Source organism: Hyperoodon ampullatus, assembly GCF_949752795.1.
Source record: "Hyperoodon ampullatus genome assembly, chromosome: 9".
In the NCBI taxonomy this organism is placed as follows: domain Eukaryota; kingdom Metazoa; phylum Chordata; class Mammalia; order Artiodactyla; family Ziphiidae; genus Hyperoodon; species Hyperoodon ampullatus.
The window spans coordinates 5,227,316-5,247,959 of record NC_136922.1 but is presented as its reverse complement, the minus strand read 5'-3'; positions in this window follow the sequence as shown (position 1 = coordinate 5,247,959).

The window sequence follows — 20,644 nt, the reverse complement described above, 5'->3', positions numbered from 1 at the left end:
AATTAGCGTCCCGGCCTTTGTTAGTGACAGTGTCAGCGCCTGAGTTAGGAGTAGTTTTAGGGCCTGAGTTAGAAGTAATATAAAGGCCTTATTTAGGACAGTTTCAGTGCCTGAATTAGGAGGAGTGACAGGCCGTTAGTTAGGGACAGTTTCATTGCCTGAGTTAGGAGTAATTTCACAGCTTTAGTTAGGGAGAGTGTCAGTGCCTGAGTTGGGAGTAGTGTCACAGATTTAGTTAGGGCCTGTGTCAGTGCCTGAGTTGGGTGTAATGTCAGGTCCTTAGGTAAGCACAGTGTCAGTGCCTGAGTTGGGAGTAATTAAAGGCCCTGAGTTACGAATAGTGACAGGCCCTTAGTTAGGGACAATTTCAGTGCCTTAGTTAGGAGTAGTGTCAGAGCCTTAGTTAGTTATGGTGTCAGGGCCTGTGTTAGTAGTACTGTCATGGCCTTAGTTAGGGACAGTGTCAGTGCCTGATTTGGAATTAGCGTCAGAGCCGTAGTTAGTTACAGTGTTAGGGCCTGCATTTATAGTACTGACACGACCTTACTTAGGGACAGTGTCAGTGCCTGAGTTGGAAGTACTGTCACGGCCGTACTTAGGGACATTCTCAGTGCTTGAGTTTGGAGTAGTGATGCAGCGTTAGGGACAGTGTCAGTGCACGACTTCGGAGTAGTTTCAGGCCCTTTGTAAGGGACAGTGACAGATCCTTCGTTAGGGAAAGTGTCAATGCCTGAGTTAGGAGTAGTGCCAAGACCTTAATTAGGGACAGGGTCAGTGTCTGATTTGGAAGTAGTGTCTCTGCCTTATTTAGGGACAGTGTCAGTTCCTGAGTTTTTTTTGTTGTGTTAGGGTTAGGGTTAGGGTTTAGGATTAGTGTTAGGGTTAGTGTTTAGGGTTAGGGTTAGGGTTAGGGTACTAGTTAGGGTTTGGGTTAGGGTACGTGTATGGGTTAGGGTTAGGGTACCTGTTAGGTTTAGTGTACAGTTTAGTGTATGCGTTAGGGTACGGGTTAGTGTTATGGTTATGGTTAGGGTTAGGGTGAGGGTACGGGTAAGGGTTAGGGTATGTGTTAGGTTTAGGGTACTGTTTAGTGTAGGGTTTAGCGTACGGGTTTGTGTACAGGATAGGTTTAGGGTGCCATTTAGGGTTAGTGTTAGTGTACAGGTTAGGGTTAGTGTTACTGTACGGGTTAGGGTTAGGCCTAGGGTTAGGCTTAGGGCTACGTTTAGGATTAGGGTTTAGTGTTAGGTTTAGTGTTAGTGTTGTTAGGGTTAGTGTACGGGTTAAGGTTAGGGTATGGGATAGGGTTAGGGTACAGGTTACGGTACGGGTTAGGGTACAAGGTAGGGCTAGGGCTAGTAATAGGGTTAGGGCTAGGGTTAGGTTTAGGGTTTAGTGTTAGTGTTAGTGTTAGGGTTAGAGTTAGGGTTAGGGTTAGGGTTTAGTGTTAGGTTTAGGGTTAGCATTAGTATTAGGGTTAGGATTAGCATTAGGTTTAGGGTTAGGGTTAGAGTTAAGTTTAGGTTTAGGGTTGTTATTGTTTAGGGTTTGGGTTAGTTTTAGGGTTATGGTTAGGTTTAAGGTTAGGGTTATGTTTAGGGTTAGGATTAGGGTTTAGGGTTACGGTTAGGGTTAGCGTCACATTTAGGTTTAGGGTTAGGTTTCGGGTTCATGTTATGGTTCGTGTTAGGGATTGGGTTATATTTAGTGTTCGGGTTAGGGTTCGGGTTAGGGTTAGACTTAGGGTTAGTTACAGTTAGTGTCATTGCCTGAGTTGGTAGTTGTGTTAGAGCCTTATTTAGGGACCGGGTCAGTGCCTGAGTTGCAAGTAGTGTCACGGCCTTAGTTAGGGACAGTGTCAGTTTGTGAGTTCGGAGTAGTGACAGGGCTTTATTTAGGGACAGTGTCAGTGCCTGAGTTAACAGTAGTTTCATGGCCATCGATAGCGACCTTGTCAGTGCCTGAATTCAGAATAGTTTCAAAGCACTTGCTAGGGACAGTGTCAGTGGCTGATTAAGCAGGAAAGTCAAGGCCTTAGTTAGGGAGAGTGTCAATTCCTGATTCAATAGTAGTGTCCTTGCCTTAGTTAGGGAGAGTGTCAGTGCCTGAGTTAGGAGTAGTCTCTGAGCCTTAATTTGGGACAGTGTCAGTGGCGGAGTTCCACGTAGTGTTAAGGCCTGAGATAGGAGTAGTGTGAGGGCTTTAATTAGAGAGAGTGTCAGTGTCTGAGTTAGTAGTAGTGTCAGGGCCTTAGTTAGGGAGAGTGTCAGTGCTTGAGTTAGGAGTAGTGTTAAGACCTGGCTTAGGAGTAGTGTGAGGGCCTTTGTTAGGGACAGTGTCAGTGCCTGATTTAGTAGTAGTTTCAGGGCCTAAGTTAGGGACAGTGACAGTGCCTCATTTAAGAGAATTGTCAAGGTACGATTTAGTGAGTATGTCCATTCCTGCTTTAGGAGTAGTGTAATGGCTTTAGTTAGGGACAGTGTCAGTTACTGAGGTGGAAGTAGCATCCCGGTCTTTGTTAGGGACAGTGTCAGTGCCTGATTTAGTAGTAGTTTCTGGGCCTAAGTTAGGGACAGTGACAGTGCCTCATTTAAGAGAATTGTCAAGGAACGATTTAGTGAGAATGTCCATTCCTGCTTTAGGAGTAGTGTAATGGCTTTAGTTAGGGACAGTGTCAGTTACCGAGGTGGAAGTAGCGTCCCGGTCTTTGTTAGGGACAGTGTCAGTGCCTGAGTTAAGAGTAGTGTCTGGGCCTGAGTTAGGAATAATGTGTCAGGTCCTTGGTTAGGGACAGTTTCAGTGCCTGAATTAGGAGGAGTGATAGGCCCTTATTTAGGCCCTTATTTAGTTAGGGAGAGTGTCAGTGCCTGTGTTGGCAGTAGTGTCACAGATTTAGTTATGGCTAGTGTCAGTCCCTGAGTTGGGTGTAATGTCAGGTCCTTAAGTAAGCTCAGTGTCAGAGCCTGAGTGGGGAATAGTTAAAGACCCTGAGTTAGAAGCAGTGACACGCCCTTTGTTAGGGACAATTTCAGTGCCTTCGTTATGAGTATTGTCAGAGCCTTAGTTAGTTATGGTGTCAGGGCCTGAGTTAGCAGTACTATCATGGCCTTAGTTAGGGACAGTGTCAGTGCCTGAGTTGGAAGTACTGTCACGGCCTTAGTTAGTTAGGTACAGTGTCAGTGCCTGAGTTGGAAGCAGTGTCAGAGCCATAGTTAGTTACAGTGTTAGGGCCTGAGTTAATAGTACTGTCACGGCCTTGATTAGGGAGCATGTCAGTGCCTGAGTTGGAAGTACTGTCACGGCCTTAGTTAGGTACAGTGTCAGTGCCTGAGTTGGAAGTTGTGTCAGAGCCGTAGTTAATTACACTGTTAGGGCCCGAGTTAATAGTACTGTCACGGCCTTACATAGGGCCAGTGTCAGTGCCTGAGTTGGAAGTAGTGCCAGAGCCTTAGTAGGTACAGTTTCACTGCCTGAATTGGGAGTATGGTCAAGGCCTTAGTTAGGGAGAGTATCAGTGCCTGAGTTAGTAGTGGTGTCATTGCTTTATTTAGGAACTCTGTCAATTCCCGTGTTGGTGTAGTGTCAGGGCCTTAGTTAGGTACACTGTCAGCGTCTGATTTAGGAGTAGTGTCAGGTCCTTTGTTAGGAGTAGTGTGAGGGCCATTCTTAAGGACCCTGTCAGTGCCTGGCTTAGGGTTAGACTCAGGGCCTTATTTAGGGACACTTTCAATGCCTGAGTTAGGAGTAGTGACAGGGCTTTAGTTAGAGATAGTGTCATTGCCTGAGTTGGGAGTAATGTCAAGGCCTTAGTTAGGATGTTTGTCAGTCCTGGAGTTAAGAGATATGTCAGGGCCATAGTTAGGAACAGTGTCATGGCCTGAGTTAATTGTAGTGTCAAGGTCTTATTTAGGGACACTGTCAGTGCCTGAGTTGGGAGAAGTATCAGGGCCTGAGTTAGGAGTCGTCTCAGTGTCTTATTTATGGACACTGTTAGTGCCTGAGATAAGAGTAGTGTCAAGGCTTTAGTTAGAGATCGTGTCAGTCCCTGATTTGGGAGTAGTGTCAGGGTCTTTGTTAGGGAGAGTGTCATTTCTTTAGTTAGGAGTAGTGTCATGACCTTAGGGATAGTGTCAGTGCCTGAGTTAGAAGTACTGTAAGGGCCTTAGTTATGGAAAGTATCAGTGCCTGGGTTAGGACTACAGTAAGGGCCTGAGTTAGGAGTAGTCACATGGCCTTAGTTAGGGACAGTAGCAGTGCTTGAGTTGGAGTAGTGGTGCAACATTTGCTTTCCTAGCACTGTCCTTGGACGAGGGAGCTCGCTACATGCAGAACACCTTGTGCAGAAAAGTGGATTCAGGCAAGTGTGACAATTGTTCCCCTAGAGTGTCTTATGACTTAGCAGAAATCGCAAGGATAGAGGCTGCATGTTCACTGGAAATGGGGGCCTGATGGCACAAGCCTTGCTTACCCATTTTGAAATATCCATTCATGATGACTTGAAGCTTCCGAACAAACAGTGTTTTGACGGGGCTGTAGACCTGGTATGCAGGGCTCAAGGAAGGAAAGGAATTTTCTCTAAAGAAACAGGGTACTTCCATATCCTGGTTAGGAGCTCATCGTGTCATGCTGTACAGAGAAAGGGAAATGCCATGTGAGTACTTACGTCAAGGTAAGGCCTAGAGTATCACTGCAGGAATGGAGCATACAGGAGTTCTTTGAGGTCTTAGTCTCTGTTGTGCTTTCTTTGAACTCTGGTACCCGTTTCAGGACTCCAAGACCCTCCGGGGGTGCACCCGTTTCCGTATAACATCACCGAGAACCTCTCCGCCCCTTTGGGACTGTAGAGCAACACCCAAGCCAGTAGGCCCTTCAGAGGCCTTCTGTGTATGCCGAGCGAAGGACAACATACAACACTTTCCGCTGGGACTGCTATATTTCATCGGAAACACAACTGCATCAGGAACACATTTCAAGCACGTACACTGTGCTAAGGAAGTTTCCCTATTTGGCCATCTCTGAGATGCACTGGGGAAATAGTCTGCTTAGAAGTCCTTTAACGCCCTCCTTCCGAGGTGACTCTACACGAGGAGAAAGTCCGCTTGTGTTCAAACTGCAAGTAAAGCACAGACTTTCGCAAAACACTGCACTCTTCTGGGAGAGGCAAATGCTTCTGGGCCTAACTAGATCCTTACTTGGTTGAGGAAGTTCGCCCCACACGGGACACGCTGCATATAGAATTTCAGACGGGGAAGGGACCCTTGTGTACATGGTGGGAGAAATGCTGCTTGTGTTCCACCGGCAACTAAAGCAGAGTTCTTCGTGTAAAACTGCAGTGTTTTGGGAGAGGAAATGCTTAGAGGCCTAACTAGAGCCTGTCTTGTTTGAGGCAGTTTGCTACACGCAAAAGACCTTGCATAAAGGATGTGATTCAGGGAAGGGCCCATTGTGCACCTTCTCTATCTTTTGACATGTTACATCTACAGGTAAGTATAACGGCGTGTCTACATGCAAACGCGGGCCTGATGGGACAAGTCGTGTCTCCCGTTTAGAAAGTTCAATTCACGGGGCCTTGAATATCCCGGAGAGGCAAACTTTTCGAGAGGCCTGTAGAAACGGTCGGCATGGCTTTGGGAAGAATAGGAGATTTCTCTACTAAAACATGGTGCTTCCAAGACCTGGTAGGGAGCTCGTGCTGTGATCCCGTATAACTAAGCATAGCGCCAACAGGAGCTCTTGCCTCGATGGAAGTCTCTGAATGGCCCTGCTGAAGCGGATGCATACAGCAGTTTCCATGAGCTCTTCGTAGCAGTTCTGGATTATTTTCATTATTCTTATCTTTTTGGTATGCAGGCCTCTAACTGTTGTGGTATCCTCCGTTGCGGATCAGAGACTATGGACGCACAGGCTCAGTGGCCATGGCTCACTGGCCCACTCGCTCGGCGGCATGTGGGATATTCACGGACCAGGGCATGAATCCGTGTCCCCAGCACCGGCAGGCGGAGTCACAAACACTGCGCCACCAGGGAAGCCCTGCTGGCCCAGTTTGAAAGCTCCTTTCATGCTGCCTTGTAGGATCCTAAAACACAGTGTTTCTGACGGGTCAGAAGACAAGGTAAGCAGTTCCCTGGGTAGAAAAGGATTTTTCGCTAAAGAAACAGCGTGCTTGCATAGCCTGGTTAGGAGCTCATCCTGTCATGCTCTAGAGATAAAGGGAAAGTGGACATGAGGACTTACCTCAAGTAAGGCCTTGACTAGCCCTGCTGAAGTGGAAGCGTGGAGAAGTTTCCATGAGGTCTTAGTCGAAGTTCTGCATCACTTGAATGTCAGTAGGCTTTTCCGTACACTTAGGGCCCTAGCCTGGGCACCCTTTTCCATACAAAATCACTAAAGAGAGGCAGGCTCTACTGGCCTGCTCAGAAACATCCAGGCCGGGAAGCCCTTCAGAGTCACTCCGTGTACGCCCAGTGTAGGGCAACACACGGCACTCGTCCTTGGGACAGCTAGATTTCCTCAAGCCATCCAACAGCTGCAGGAAATCTCTTTGCTCCCGTCCTACATGCCATGGAAGTCTGCCTCGTTGCCCTCATCTGAGTTGTACTTAGAAAAACAATCTGCTTCACATTCTTTCTAGGAACTCATACCCGAAGACCCCACAGGGACGGGAGTAATTTGGCTTGCATTCCGACTGCAACCAAAGCACAGTTCTTCCTGTCATTCTGTAGGACTTAAAAATGGCCAAGGCCCAATTGCTTTCCTCGCACGATCCTTGGACGAGGGAGCTCACTCCATGCAGAACACCCTGTGCAGAAAAGTGGATTCAGGCAAGTGTGACCAGTGTGCCCCTAGAGTGTCTTATGATTTGTGAGAAAGCGCAAGGATAGAGGCTGCATGCTAACTGGAAATGGGGGCCTGATGGCACAAGCCTTGCTTTCCCATCTTGAAATCCCCATTCATGCTGCCTTGAAGCTTCTGAAAAAACAATGATTTGACGGGCCTCTAGACCCGGTATGCAAGACTCAATGAAGGAAAGGAATTTTCTCTAAAGAAACAGGGTGCTTCCATATCCTGGTTAGGAGCTCATCCTGTCATGCTCTACATCGAAAGGAAAATTCGATGTGAGTACTTACGTCAAGGTAAGGTCTAGAGTAGCCCTGCAAGAACGGATCATACAGGAGTTCTTTGTGGTCTTCATCACTGTGGTGCTTTCTTTGAACTCTGGTATCCGTTTCAGGACTCCAAGACCCTTCGGGGTTGCACCCGTTTCCCTACAACATCACCGAGGACCTCCCCGCCCCTGTGGGCCTGTGGAGCCACACCCAGGCCAGTAGGCCCTTCAGGGGCCTTCTGTGTATGCCGAGCGAAGGATGACACACAGCACTTTCCCTTGCGACTGCTATTTGTCCACAGAAATCCAACAGCATCAGAAACACATTTCTAGCACTTACACTGTGCCATGCAAGTTTTCCTCTCTGCCCATCTCTGAGCTGCACTGGGGAAACAGTCTGCTTAGCATTCCTTTAACGACCTACTTCTGAGGTGACGCTACACGAGGAGAAAGTCCGCTTGTGTTCAAACTGCAAGTAAAGCACACCTCTTCATGTAACACTGTGCTCTTCCAGGAGAGGCAAATGCTTATAAGCCTAACTAGAGCCTGCCTTGCTTGAGGCAGTTCGCCCCACACGGGACACCCTGCGTATACAAGTTCAGTCGGAGAAGGGCCCATTTTGTACACAGTGGGAGAAATGCTGCTTGTGTTCCACCTGCAACTAAGGCAGAGTTCTTTGTGTAAAACTGCAGTATTTTGGGAGAGGAAATGCTTAGAGACCTAACTAGAGCCTGTCTCGTTTGAGGCAGTTTGCTACACGCAAAGGACCCTGCGTAAAGACGTTGATTCAGGGAAGGGCCCATTGTGTACCTTCTCTCTTTTGACATGTTACATCTACAGGTAAGTATAACTGCGTGTCTACGTGCAAATGCGGGACTGATGGCACAAGCCGTGTTTCCCGTTTGGAAAGTTCAATTCACGGGTCCTTGACTATCCCAGAGAGGCAGACTTTTGGAGGGGCCTGTAGAAACTGTAGGCATGGCTTTGAGAAGAAAGGGAGTTTTTCTCTACTAAAACATGGTGCTTCCAAGGCCTGGTAGGGAGCTCGTGCTGTGATCCCGTATAACTAAGCGTAGCACCAATGTGAGCTCTTGCTTCAACGGAAGTCTCTGAGTGGCCCTGCTAAAGCGGACGCATACAGCAGTTTCCATGAGCTCTTCGCGGCAGTTCTGGATTATTTTTTTTTATTTTTATTCTTATTTTTTTTTATTTAGAATCCATTTATTGCACTTTCTTCCACTGAAAAAATCGGAGTTTTGTCAACCTGCAATTAGTTCTTTTTTTTTTTGATTTATAACAAATTTAATCAGTTATACATATACATATGTTCCCATATCCCCTCCCTTTTGCGTCTCCCTCCCACCCTCCCTATCCCACCCCTCCTTGCGGTCACAAAGTTCAGAGCTGATCTCCCTGTGCTATGTGGCTGCTTCCCACTAGCTATCTACCTTACGTTTGGTAGTGTATATATGTCCATGCCTCTCTTTCACTTTTTCACAGCTTACCCTTCCCCTTCCCCATATCCTCAAGTCCATTCTCTAGTAGGTCTGTGTATTTATTCCTGTCTTACCCCTATGTTCTTCATGTCATTTTTTTCTTAAATGCCATATATATGTGTCAGCATACAGTATTTGTCTTTCTCTTTCTGACTTACTTCACTCTGTATGACCGACTCTAGGTCCATCCACCTCATTACAAATAGCTCAATTTCATTTCTTTTTATGGCTGAGTAATATTCCATTGTATATATATGCCACATCTTCTTTACCCATTCATCCGATGATGGACACTTAGGTTGTTTCCATCTCCGGGCTATTGTAAATAGGGCTGCTATGAACATTTTGGTACATGTCTCTTTTTGAATTATGGTTTTCTCAGGGTATATGCCCAGTAGTGGGATTGCTGGGTCATATGGTAGTTCTATTTGTAGTTTTTTAAGGAACCTCCATACCATTCTCCATAGTGGCTGTACCAATTCACATTCCCACCAGCAGTGCAAGAGTGTTCCCTTTTTTCCACACCCTCTCCAGCATTTATTGTTTCTAGATTTTTTGATGATGGCCATTCTGACTGGTGTGAGATGATATCTCATTGTAGTTTTGATTTGCATTTCTCTAATGAGTAAAGATGTTGAGCATCCTTTCATGTGCTTGTTGGCAGTCTGTATATCTTCTGTGGAGAAATGTCTATTTAGGTCTTCTGCCCATTTTTGGATTGGGTTGTTTGTTTTTTTGTTATTGAGCTTCATGAGCTGCTTATAAATTTTGGAGATTAATCCTTTGTCAGTTGCTTCATTTGCAAATATTTTCTCCCATTCTGAGGGTTGTCTTTTGGTCTTGTTTATGGTTTCCTTTGCTGTGTAAAAGCTTTGAAGTTTCATTAGGTCCCATGTGTTTATTTTTGTCTTTATTTCCATTTCTCTAGGAGGTGGGTCAAAAAGGATGTTGCTGTGATTTATGTCATAGAGTGTTCTGCCTATGTTTTCCTCTAAGAGTTTGATAGTGTCCGGTCGTACATTTAGGTCTTTAATCCATTTTGAGCTTATTTTTGTGTATGGTGTTAGGGAGTGATCTAATCTCATACATTTACATGTCCCTATCCAGTTTTCCCAGCACCACTTATTGAAGAGACTGTCCTTACTCCACTGTACATTCCTGCCTCCTTTATCAAAGGTAAGGTGACCAAATGTCCGTGGGTTTATCTCTGGGCTTTCTATCCTGTTCCATTGATCTATCTTTCTGTTTTTGTGCCAGTACCATACTGTCTTGATTACTGTACCTTTGTAGTATAGTCTGAAGTCAGGAAGCCTGATTCCTCCAGCTCCATTTTTCGTTCTCAAGATTGCTTTGGCTATTCGGAGTCTTCTGTGTTTCCATACAAATTGTGAAATTTTTTGCTCTAGTTCTGTGAAAAATGCCAGTGGTAGTTTGATAGGGATTGCATTGAATCTGTAGATTGCTTTGGGTAGTAGAGTCATTTTCACAATATTGATTCTTCCAATCCAAGAACATGGTACATCTCTCCATCTATTTGTGTCATCTTTAATTCCTTTCATCAGTGTCTTATAATTTTCTGCATACAGGTCTTTTGTCTCCTTAGGTAGGTTTATTCCTAGATATTTTATTCTTTTTGTTGCAATGGTAAATGGGAGTGTTTCCTTGATTTCACTTTCAGATTTTTCATCATTAGTATATAGGAATGCCAGAGATTTCTGTGCATTAATTTTGTATCCTGCAACTTTACCAAATTCATTGATTAGCTCTAGTAGTTTTCTGGTAGCATCTTTAGGATTCTCTATGTATAGTATCATGTCATCTGCAAACAGTGACAGCTTTACTTCTTCTTTTCCGATTTGGATTCCTTTTATTTCCTTTTCTTCTCTGATTGCTGTGGCTAAAACTTCCAAAACTAGGTTGAATAAGAGTGGTGAGAGTGGGCAACCTTGTCTTGTTCCTGATCTTAGTGGAAATGGTTTCAGTTTTTCACCATTGAGGACGATGCTGGCTGCGGGTTTGTCATATATGGCCTTTATTATGTTGAGGAATGTTCCCTCTATGCCTACTTTCTGCAGGGTTTTTATCATAAATGGGTGTTGAATTTTGTCGAAAGCTTTCTCTGCATCTATTGAGATGATCATATGGTTTTTCTCCTTCAATTTGATAATATGGTGTATCACGTTGATTGATTTGCGTATATTGAAGAATCCTTGCATTCCTGGAATAAACCCCACTTGATCATGGTGTATGATCCTTTTAATGTGCTGTTGGATTCTGTTTGCTAGTATTTTGTTGAGGATTTTTGCATCTTTGTTCATCCGTGATATTGGCCTGTAGTTTTCTTTCTTTGTGACATCCTTGCCTGGTTTTGGTATCAAGGTGATGGTGGCCTCGTAGAATGAGTTTGGGAGTGTTCTTCCCTCTGCTATATTTTGGAAGAGTTTGAGAAGGATAGGTGTTAGCTCTTCTCTAAATGCTTGATAGAATTCCACTGTGAAGCCATCTGGTCCTGGGCTTTTGTTTGTTGGAAGATTTTTTATCACAGTTTCAATTTCAGTGCTTGTGATTGGTCTGTTCATATTTTCTATTTCTTCCCGATTCAGTCTTGGCAGGTTGTGCATTTCTAAGAATTTGTCCATTTCTTCCAGGTTGTCCATTTTATTGGCATAGAGTTGCTTATAGTAATCTGTCATGATCTTTTGTATTTCTGCAGTGTCAGTTGTTACTTCTCCTTTTTCATTTCTAATTCTATTGATTTGATTCTTCTCCCTTTTTTTCTTGATGAGTCTGGCTAATGGTTTATCCATTTTGTTTATCTTCTCAAAGAACCAGCTTTTAGTTTTATTGATCTTTGCTATCGTTTCCTTCATTTCTTTTTCATTTATTTCTGATCTGATTTTTATGATTTCTTTCCTTCTGCTAACTTCGGGATTTTTTTCTTCTTCTTTCTCTAATTGCTTTAGGTGCAAGGTTAGGTTGTTTATTCGAGATGTTTCCTGTTTCTTAAGGTGGGATTGTATTGCTATAAACTTCCCTCTTAGAACTGCTTTTGCTGCATCCCATAGGTTTTGGGTCGTCGTGTCTCCATTGTCATTTGTTTCTAGGTATTTTTTTAATTTCCTCTTTGATTTCTTCAGTGATCACTTCGTTATTAAGTAGTGTATTGTTTAGCCTCCATGTGTTTGTATTTTTTACAGCTCTTTTCCTGTAATTGATATCTAGTCTCATAGCATTGTGGTCGGAGAAGATACTTGATACAATTTCAATTTTCTTAAATTTACCAAGGCTTGATTTGTGACCCAAGATATGATCTATCCTGGAGAATGTTCCATGAGCACTTGAGAAAAATGTGTATTCTGTTGTTTTTGGATGGAATGTCCCATAAATATTAATTAAGTCCATCTTGTTTAATGTATCATTGAAAGCTTGTGTTTCCTTATTTATTTTCATTTTGGATGATCTGTCCATTGGTGAAAGTGGGGTGTTAAAGTCCCCTACTATGATTGTGTTACTGTCGATTTCTCCTTTTATGGCTGTTAGTATTTGCCTTATGTATTGAGGTGCTCCTATGTTTGGTGCATAAATATTTACAATTGTTACATCTTCTTCTTGGATCGATCCCTTGATCATTATGTAGTGTCCTTCTTTGTCTCTTCTAGTAGTCTTTATTTTAAAGTCTCTTTTGTCTGATATGAGAATTGCTACTCCAGCTTTCTTTTGGTTTCCATTTGCATGGAATATCTTTTTCTATCCCCTTACTTTCAGTCTGTATGTGTCTCTAGGTCTGAAGTGGGTCTTTTGTAGACAGCATATATATGGGCCTTGTTTTTGTATCCATTCAGCCAATCTGTGTCTTTTGGTGAGAGCATTTAGTCCTTTACATTTAAGGTAATTATCGATACGTATCTTCCTATTTCCGTTTTCTTAATTGTTTTGGGTTCGTTATTGTAGGTCTTTTCCTTCTGTTGTTTTTCTTGCCTAGAGATGTTCCTTTAGCATTTGTTGTAAAGCTGGTTTGATGGTTCTGAACTCTCTCAGCTTTTGCTTGTCTGTAAACGTTTTAATTTCTCCCTCAAATCTGAATGAGATCCTTGCTGGGTAGAGTAGTCTTGGTTGCAGGTTTTTCTCCTTCATCACTTTAATTATGTCCTGCCACTCCCTTCTGGCTTGTAGAGTTTCTGCTGAGAGATCAGCTGTTATCCTGATGGGGATTCCCTTGTGTGTTATTTGTTGTTTTTGCCTTGCTGCTTTTAATATGATTTCTTTGTGTTTAATTTTTGACAGTTTGATTAATATGTGTCTTGGCGTATTTCTCCTTGGATTTATTCTGTATGGGACTCTCTGTGCCTCCTGGTCTTGATTAACTATTTCCTTTCCCATATTAGGGAAGTTTTCAACTATAATCTCTTCAAATATTTTCTCAGTCCCTTTCTTTTTCTCTTCTTCTTCTGGAACCCCTATAATTCGAATGTTGGTGCGTTTAATGTTGTCCCATAGGTCTCTGAGACTGTCCTCTGTTCTTTTCATTCTTTTTTCTTTATTTTTCTCTGCAGCAGTTATTTCCACTATTTTATCTTCCACCTCACTTATCCGTTCTTCTGCCTCAGTTATTCTGCTATTGATCCCATCTAGAGTATTTTTTATTTCATTTATTGTGTTTTTAATCGATGCTTGATTCATCTTTAGTTCTTCTAGGTCCTTGTTAACTGTTTCTTGCATTTTGTCTATTCTATTTCCAAGATTTTGGATCTGGGAAATAGAATCTTGCATCATCTTTACCATCATTATTCTGAATTCTTTTTCAGGTAGACTGCCTATTACTTCTTCATTTGTTAGGTCTGGTGGGTTTTTATCTTGCCCCTTCCCCTGCCGTGTGTTTTTCTGTTTTCTCATTTTGCTTATGTTACTGTGTATGGGGTCTCCCTTTTGCAGGCTGCAGGTTCGTAGTTCCCGTTGTTTTTGGTGTCTGTCCCCAGTGGCTAAGGTTGGTTTAGTGGGTTGTGTAGGCTTCCTGGTGGAGGGGACTAGTGCCTGTGTTCTGGTGGATGAGGCTGGATCTTGTCTTTCTGGTGGGCAGGTCCACGTCTGGTGGTGTGTTTTGGGGTGTCTGCGGACTTTTTATGATTTTAGGCCACCTCTCTGCTAATGGGTGGCGTTGTGTTCCTGTCTTGCTAGTTGTTTGGCATAGGGTGCCCAGCACTGTAGCTTGCTGGTCGTTGAGTGAAGCTGGGTGCTGGTGTTGAGATGGAGATCTCTGGGAGATTTTCGCCGTTTGATATTATGTGGAGCTGGGAGGTCTCTTGTGGACCAGTGTCCTGAGATTGGCTCTCCAACCTCAGAGGCACAGCACTGACTCCTGGCTCCTCAATTTGGGATGAAGTGTTGTCTATTCATGTATTCCACAGATGCAGGGTACATCAAGTTGATTATGGAGCTTTAATCCGCTGCTTCTGAGGCTGCTGGGAGAGGTTTCCCTTTCTCTTCTTTGTTCTCACAGCTCCTGTGTCTCAGCTTTGGATTTGGCCCCGCCTCTGCGTGTAGGTCGCTGGAGGGCGTCTGTTCTACGCTCAGACAGGACAGGGTTAAAGGAGCAGCCACTTCGGGGCCACTGGCTCACTCAGGCCGGGCGGGAGGGAGGGGCACGGAGTGCGGGGCGAGCCTGCAGCGGCAGAGGTCGGCGTGACGTTGCACCAGTCCGAGGCGAACAATGCGTTCTCCCAGGTAAGCCGCCCTTGGATCCCGGGACCCCGGCAGTGGCGGGCTGCACAGGCTCCCGGAAGGGCGGTGTGGACAGTAACCTGCGCTCGCACACAGGCTTCTTGGCGGCGGCAGCAGCAACCCCAGCGTCCCACACACGTCACTGGGCTCCGCGCTTTCAGTCGTGACTCACGCCCGTCTGTGGAGCCCCTTTAAGCAGCGCTCTTAATCCCCTCTCCTCGCACACCAGGAAACCAAGAGGGAAGAAAAAGTCTCTTGCCTCTTTGGCAGCTCCAGAGATTTCCCGGACTCCCTTCCGGCTAGCTGTTGCACATTAGCCCCCTTCAGGCTGAGTTCTCGCCGACAGCCCCAGTCCTCTCCCTGCGCTCTGACCGAAGCCGGAGCCTCAGCTTCCAGCACCGCTCGCCATGGCGGGCGAGCAGACAAGCCTCTTGGGCTGGTGGGTGCCGCTCGGCACCGTTCCTCTGTGCGGAAATCTCTCTGCTTTGCCCTACCCAGGTATGTGGGGAGTTTCTTGCCTTTTGGGAGGTCTGGGGTCTTCTGCCAGCGTTCAGTAGGTGCTCTGCAGGAGTTGTTCCACGTGTAGCTGTGTTTCTGGTGTCCGTTCGGGATTATCTTTATTATTATTATCTTTTTGGGTATGCGGGCCTCTCACTGTTGTGGTATCCCCCATTGCGGGGCAGAGGCTACGGACGCACAGGCTCAGCAGCCGTGGCTCACCGGCCCAGTCGCTCGGCGGCATGTGGGATATTCCCGGACCGGGGCGTGAATCCGTGTCCCCTGCATCGGCAGGCTGAGTCTCAAACACTGCGCCGCCTGGCAAGTCCTGCTTGCCCATTTTGAAAGCTCCTTTCATGCTGCCTTGCAGGTTCCTAAAACACAGTGTTTCTGACGGGCCCGTAGACACTGTAAGCAGCTCCCTGGGAAGAAAAGGACTTTTCGCTGAAAAACAGCGTGCTTGCGTAGCCTGGTTAGGAGCTCATCCTGTCATGCTCTAGAGCTAAAGGGAAACTGGACATGAGTACTTACCTCAGGTGAGGCCTTGACTTGCCCTGCTGAAGCGGAAGAGTGGAGCAGTTACCAAGGGGTCTTAGTGGCAGTTCCGCATCATTTGAACGTTAGTAGGCTTTTCCGGACGCTTAGGACCCTCGCCTGGGCTCCCTGTTCCCTACAAAATCACTGAGGAGCGGCAGCCTCCCCTGGCCTGCTCAGAAACATCCAGGCCGGGAAGCCCTTCAGAGTCACTTTGTGTACGCCCAGTGTAGGGCAACACACGGCACTCGTCCTTGGGACAGCTAGATTTCCTCAGCCATCCAACAGCTGCAGGACATCTCTTTGCTCCCGTCCTACATGCCATGGAAGTCTGCCTCGTTGCCCTCATCTGAGCTGTACTTAGAAAAACAATCTGCTTCTCATTCCTTCCAGGAACTCACACCCGAAGACCCCACAGCGACGGGAGTAAGTCGGCTTGCATACCGACTGCAACCAAAGCTCAGTTCTTCCTGTCATTCGGTAGGACTTAAAAGTGGCCAAGGCCCGATAGCTTTCCTCGCACGATCCTTGGACAAGGGACCTCGCTCCATGCAGAACACCCTGTGCAGAAAAGTGGATTCAGGCTAGTGTGACCAGTGTGCCCCTGGAGTGTCTTAAGATTTGTGAGAAAGCGCAAGGATAGAGGCTGCGTGTTCACTGGAAATGGGGGCCTGCTGGCACAAGCCTTGCGTTCCCCTCTTGAAATCCCCATTCATGCTGCCTTGAAGCTTCCGAGAAAACAGTGTCTTTGATGGGCCTGTAGACCTGGTATGCAGGACTCCATGAAGGAAAGGAATTTTCTCTAAAGAGACAGGGTGCTTCCATATCCTGGTTAGGAGCTCATCCTGTCATGCTCTACAGCGAAAGCAAAATTCGATGTGAGTCCTTACGTCAAGGTAAGGCCTAGAGTGGCCCTGCAGGAACAGGGCATACAGGAGTTCTTTGAGGTCTTCGTCACTGTGGTGCTTTCTTTGAACTCTGGTACCCGTTTCAGGACTCCAAGACCCGTCGGGGGTGCACCCGTTTCCCTAACACATCACCGAGGACTTCGCTGCACCTCTGGGGCTGCGGAGCAACACCCAGGCCAGTAGACTCTTCAGAGGCCCTCTGTGTATGCCGAGCGAAGGATGACACACAGCACTTTCCCTTTGGACTGCTTATATGTCCTCAGAAATCCAACAGCATCAGGAACACATTTCTGGCAGGTACACTGTGCCATGCAAGTTTTCCCCCCTGCCCATCTCTGAGCTGCACTGGGGAGACAGTCTGCTTAGCAGTCCTTTAACGACCTCCTTCTGAGGTGACGCTACACGAGAAAAAGTCTGCTTGTGTTCCAACTGGAAGTAAAGCACAGCTCTTGGTGTAACACTGCGCTCTTCCGGGAGAGGCAAATGCTGATAGGCCTAACTAGAGCCTGCCGTGGTTGAGGCAGATCGCCCCACCCGGGACACCCTGCGTCTACAAGTTCAGTCGGGGAATTGCCCATTGTGTACACTGTGGGAGAAATGCTGCTCGTGTTCCTCCTGCAAGTAAGGCAGAGTTCTTCGTGTAAAACTGCAGTGTTTGGGGAGAGGAACTGCTTAGAGGCCTCACTAGAGCCTGTCTCGTTTGAGGCGATTTGCTACACGCAAAAGACCCTGCGTAAAGACGTTGATTCAGGGAAGGTCCCATTGTGTACCTTCTCTCTTTTGACATGTTACATCTACAGGTAAGTATAACTGCGTGTCTACGTGCAAATGCGGGCCTGAAGGCACAAGCCGTGTTTCCCATTTGGAAAGCTCAATTCACGGGGCCTTGAATATCCCGGAGAGGCAGACTTTTGGAGGGACCTGTACAAACTCTAGGCATGGCTTTGAGAAGAGACGGAGTTTTTCTCTACTAAAACATGGTGCTTCCAAGTCCTGGTAGGGAGCTCGTGCTGTGATCCCGGATAAATATGCGTAGCGCCAACGTGAGCTCTTTCCTCGAGGGAAGTCTCTGAATGGCCCTGCTGAAGCGGATGCATACAGCAATTTCCATGAGCTCTTCGTGGCAGTTCTGGATTCTTTTTATTATTATTATCTTTTTGGGTATGCGGGCCTCTCACTGTTGTGGTATCCACCGTTGCGGGGCAGAGGCTATGGACGCACAGGTTCAGCAGCCGTGGCTCACCGGCCCAGTCTCTCGGCGGCATGTGGGATCTTCCCGGACCGGGGCGCGAACCCATGTCCCCTGCATCGGCAGGCTGAGTCTCAAACACTGCACCGCCAGGCAAGTCCTGCTTGCCCATTTTGAAAGCTCCTTTCATGCTGCCTTGCAGGTTCCTAAAACACAGTGTTTCTGAGGGGCCCAGAGACACTGTAAGCAGCTCCCTGGGAAGAAAAGGACTTTTCGCTAAAAAACAGCGTGCTTGCGTAGCCTGGTTAGGAGCTCATCCTGTCATGCTCTAGAGCTAAAGGGATACTGGACATGAGTACTTACCTCAAGTTAGGCCTTGACCTGCCCTGCTGAAGCGGAAGAGTGGAGCAGTTACCATGAGGTCTTAGTCGCAGTTCCGAATCATTTGAACGTTAGTAGGGTTTTCTGGACGCTTAGGACCCTCGCCTGGGCTCCCTGTTCCCTACAAAATCACTGAGGAGTGGCAACCTCTCCTGGCCTGCTCAGAAACATCCCGGCCGGGAAGCCCTTCAGAGTCACTCTGTGTACGCCCAGTGTAGGGCAACACACGGCACTCTTCCTTGGGACAGCTAGATCTCCTCAGTCATCCAACAGCTGCAGCACATGTCTTTGCTCTCATCCTACATGCCATGGAAGTCTGCATCGTTGCCCTCATCTGAGCTGTACTTAGAAAAGCAATCTGCTTCACATTCCTTCTAGGAACTCATACCAGAAGACCCCACAGGGATAGGAGTAAGTCGGCTTGCATTCCGACTGCAATGAAAGCACAGTTCTTCCTGTCATTCTGTAGGACTTAAAAATGGCCAAGGCCCGATAGCTTTCCTCGCACGATCCTTGGACGAGGGAGCTCGCTCCATGCAGAACACCCTGTGCAGAAAAGTGGATTCAGGCAAGTGTGACCAGTGTGCCCCTAGAGTGTCTTATGATTTGTGAGAAAGCGCAAGGATAGAGGCTGCGTGTTCACTGGAAATGGGGGCCTGCTGGCACAAGCCTTGCTTTCCCCTCTTGAAATCCCCATTCATGCTGCCTTGAAGCTTCCGAGAAAACAGTGTTTTTGACGGGCCTGTAGACCCGGTATGCAGGACTCAATGAAGGAAAGGAATTTTCTCTAAAGAGACAGGGTGCTTCCATATCCTGGTGAGGAGCTCATCCTGTCATGCTCTACAGCGAAAGGAAAATTCGATGTGAGTCCTTACGTCAAGGTAAGGCCTAGAGTGGCCCTGCAGGTATGGAGCCTACAGGAGTACTTTGAGGTCTTCGTCACTGTGGTGCTTTCTTTGAACTCTGGTACCCGTGTCAGGGCTCCGAGACGCTTCGGGGGTGCACCCGTTTCCCTACAACATCATCGAGGACCTCGCCGCCCCTCTGGGCCTGCGGGGCAACAGCCAGGCCAGTAGGCCCTTCAGAGGCCCTCTGTGTATGCCGAGCGAAGGACGACACACAGCACTTTCCCTTGGGACTGCTCTATGTCCTCAGAAACCCAACAGCATCAGGAACACATTTCTGGCAAGTACACTGTGCCATGCAAGTTTTCCTCCCTTGCCCATCTCTGAGCTGCACTGGGGAGACAGTCTGCTTAGCAGTCCTTTAACGACCTCCTTCCGAGGTGACGCTACACGAGGAGAAGTCCGCTTGTGTTCCAACTGCAAGTAAAGCACAGCTCTTGGTGTAACACTGCGCTCTTCCGGGAGAGGCAAATGCTGATAAGCCTAACTAGAGCCTGCCGTGGTTGAGGCAGATCGCCCCACCCGGGACACCCTGCGTCTACAAGTTCAGTCGGGGAAGGGCCCATTGTGTACACTGCGGTTCGAGAAATGCTGCTCGTGTTCCTCCTGCGAGTAAGGCAGAGTTCTTCGTGGAAAACTGCAGGGTTTGGGGAGAGGAACTGCTTAGAGGCCTCACTAGAGCCTGTCTCGTTTGAGGCGATTTGCTACACGCAAAAGACCCTGCGAAAAGACGTTGATTCAGGGAAGGGCCCATTGTGCACCTTCTCTCTTTTGACATGTTACATCTACAGGTAAGTATAACTGCGTGTCTACGTGCAAATGCGGGCCTGATGGCACAAGCCGTGTTTCCCGTTTGGAAAGTTCAATTCCTGGGGCCTTGACTATCCCGGAGAGGCAGAATTTTGGAGGGGCCTGTAGAAACTGTAGGCCTGGCTTTGAGAAGAAAGGGAGTTTTTCTCTACTAAAACATGGTGCCTCCAAGGCCTGGTAGGGAGCTCGTGCTGTGAACCCGGATAACTAAGCGTAGCGCCAACGTGAGCTCTTGACTCGACGGAAGTCTCTGAATGGCCCTGCTGAAGCGGATGCATACAGAAGTTTCCATGAGCTCTTCGTGGCAGTTCTGGATTATTTTTATTATTATTATCTTTTTGGGTATGCGGGCCTCTCACTGTGGTGGTATCCCCCGTTGCGGGGCAGAGGCTACGGACGCACAGGCTCAGCGGCCGTGGCTCACCGGCCCAGTCGCTCGGCGGCATGTGGGATCTTCCCGGACCGGGGCGCGAACCCGTGTCCCCTGCATCGGCAGGCTGAGTCTCAAACACTGTGCCGCCAGGCAAGTTTGAAAGCTCCTTTCATGCTGCCTTGCAGGTTCCTAAAACACAGTGTTTCTGACGGGCCCGTAGACACTGTAAGCAGCTCCCTGGGAAGAAAAGGACTTTTCGCTGAAAAACAGCGTCCTTGCGTAGCCTGGTTAGGAGCTCATCCTGTCATGCTCTAGAGCTAAAGGGAAACTGGACATGAGTACTTACCTCAGGTGAGGCCTTGACTTGCCCTGCTGAAGCGGGAGCGTGGAGCAGTTACCATGGGGTCTTAGAGGCAGTTCCGTATCATTAGAACGTTACTAGACTTTTCCGGACGCTTAGGACCCTCGCCTGGGCTCCCTGTTCCCTACAGAATCACTGAGGAGCGGCAGCCTCCCCTGGCCTGCTCAAACACATCCAGGTCGGGAAGCCCTTTCTTCAGCGTCACTCTGTGTACGCCCAGTGTAGGGCAACACACGGCACTCGTCCTTGGGACAGCTAGATTTCGTCAGCCATCCAAAAGCTGCAGGACATCTCTTTGCTCCCGTCCTAAATGCCATGGAAGTCTGCCTCGTTGCCCTCATCTGAGCTGTACTTAGAAAAACAATC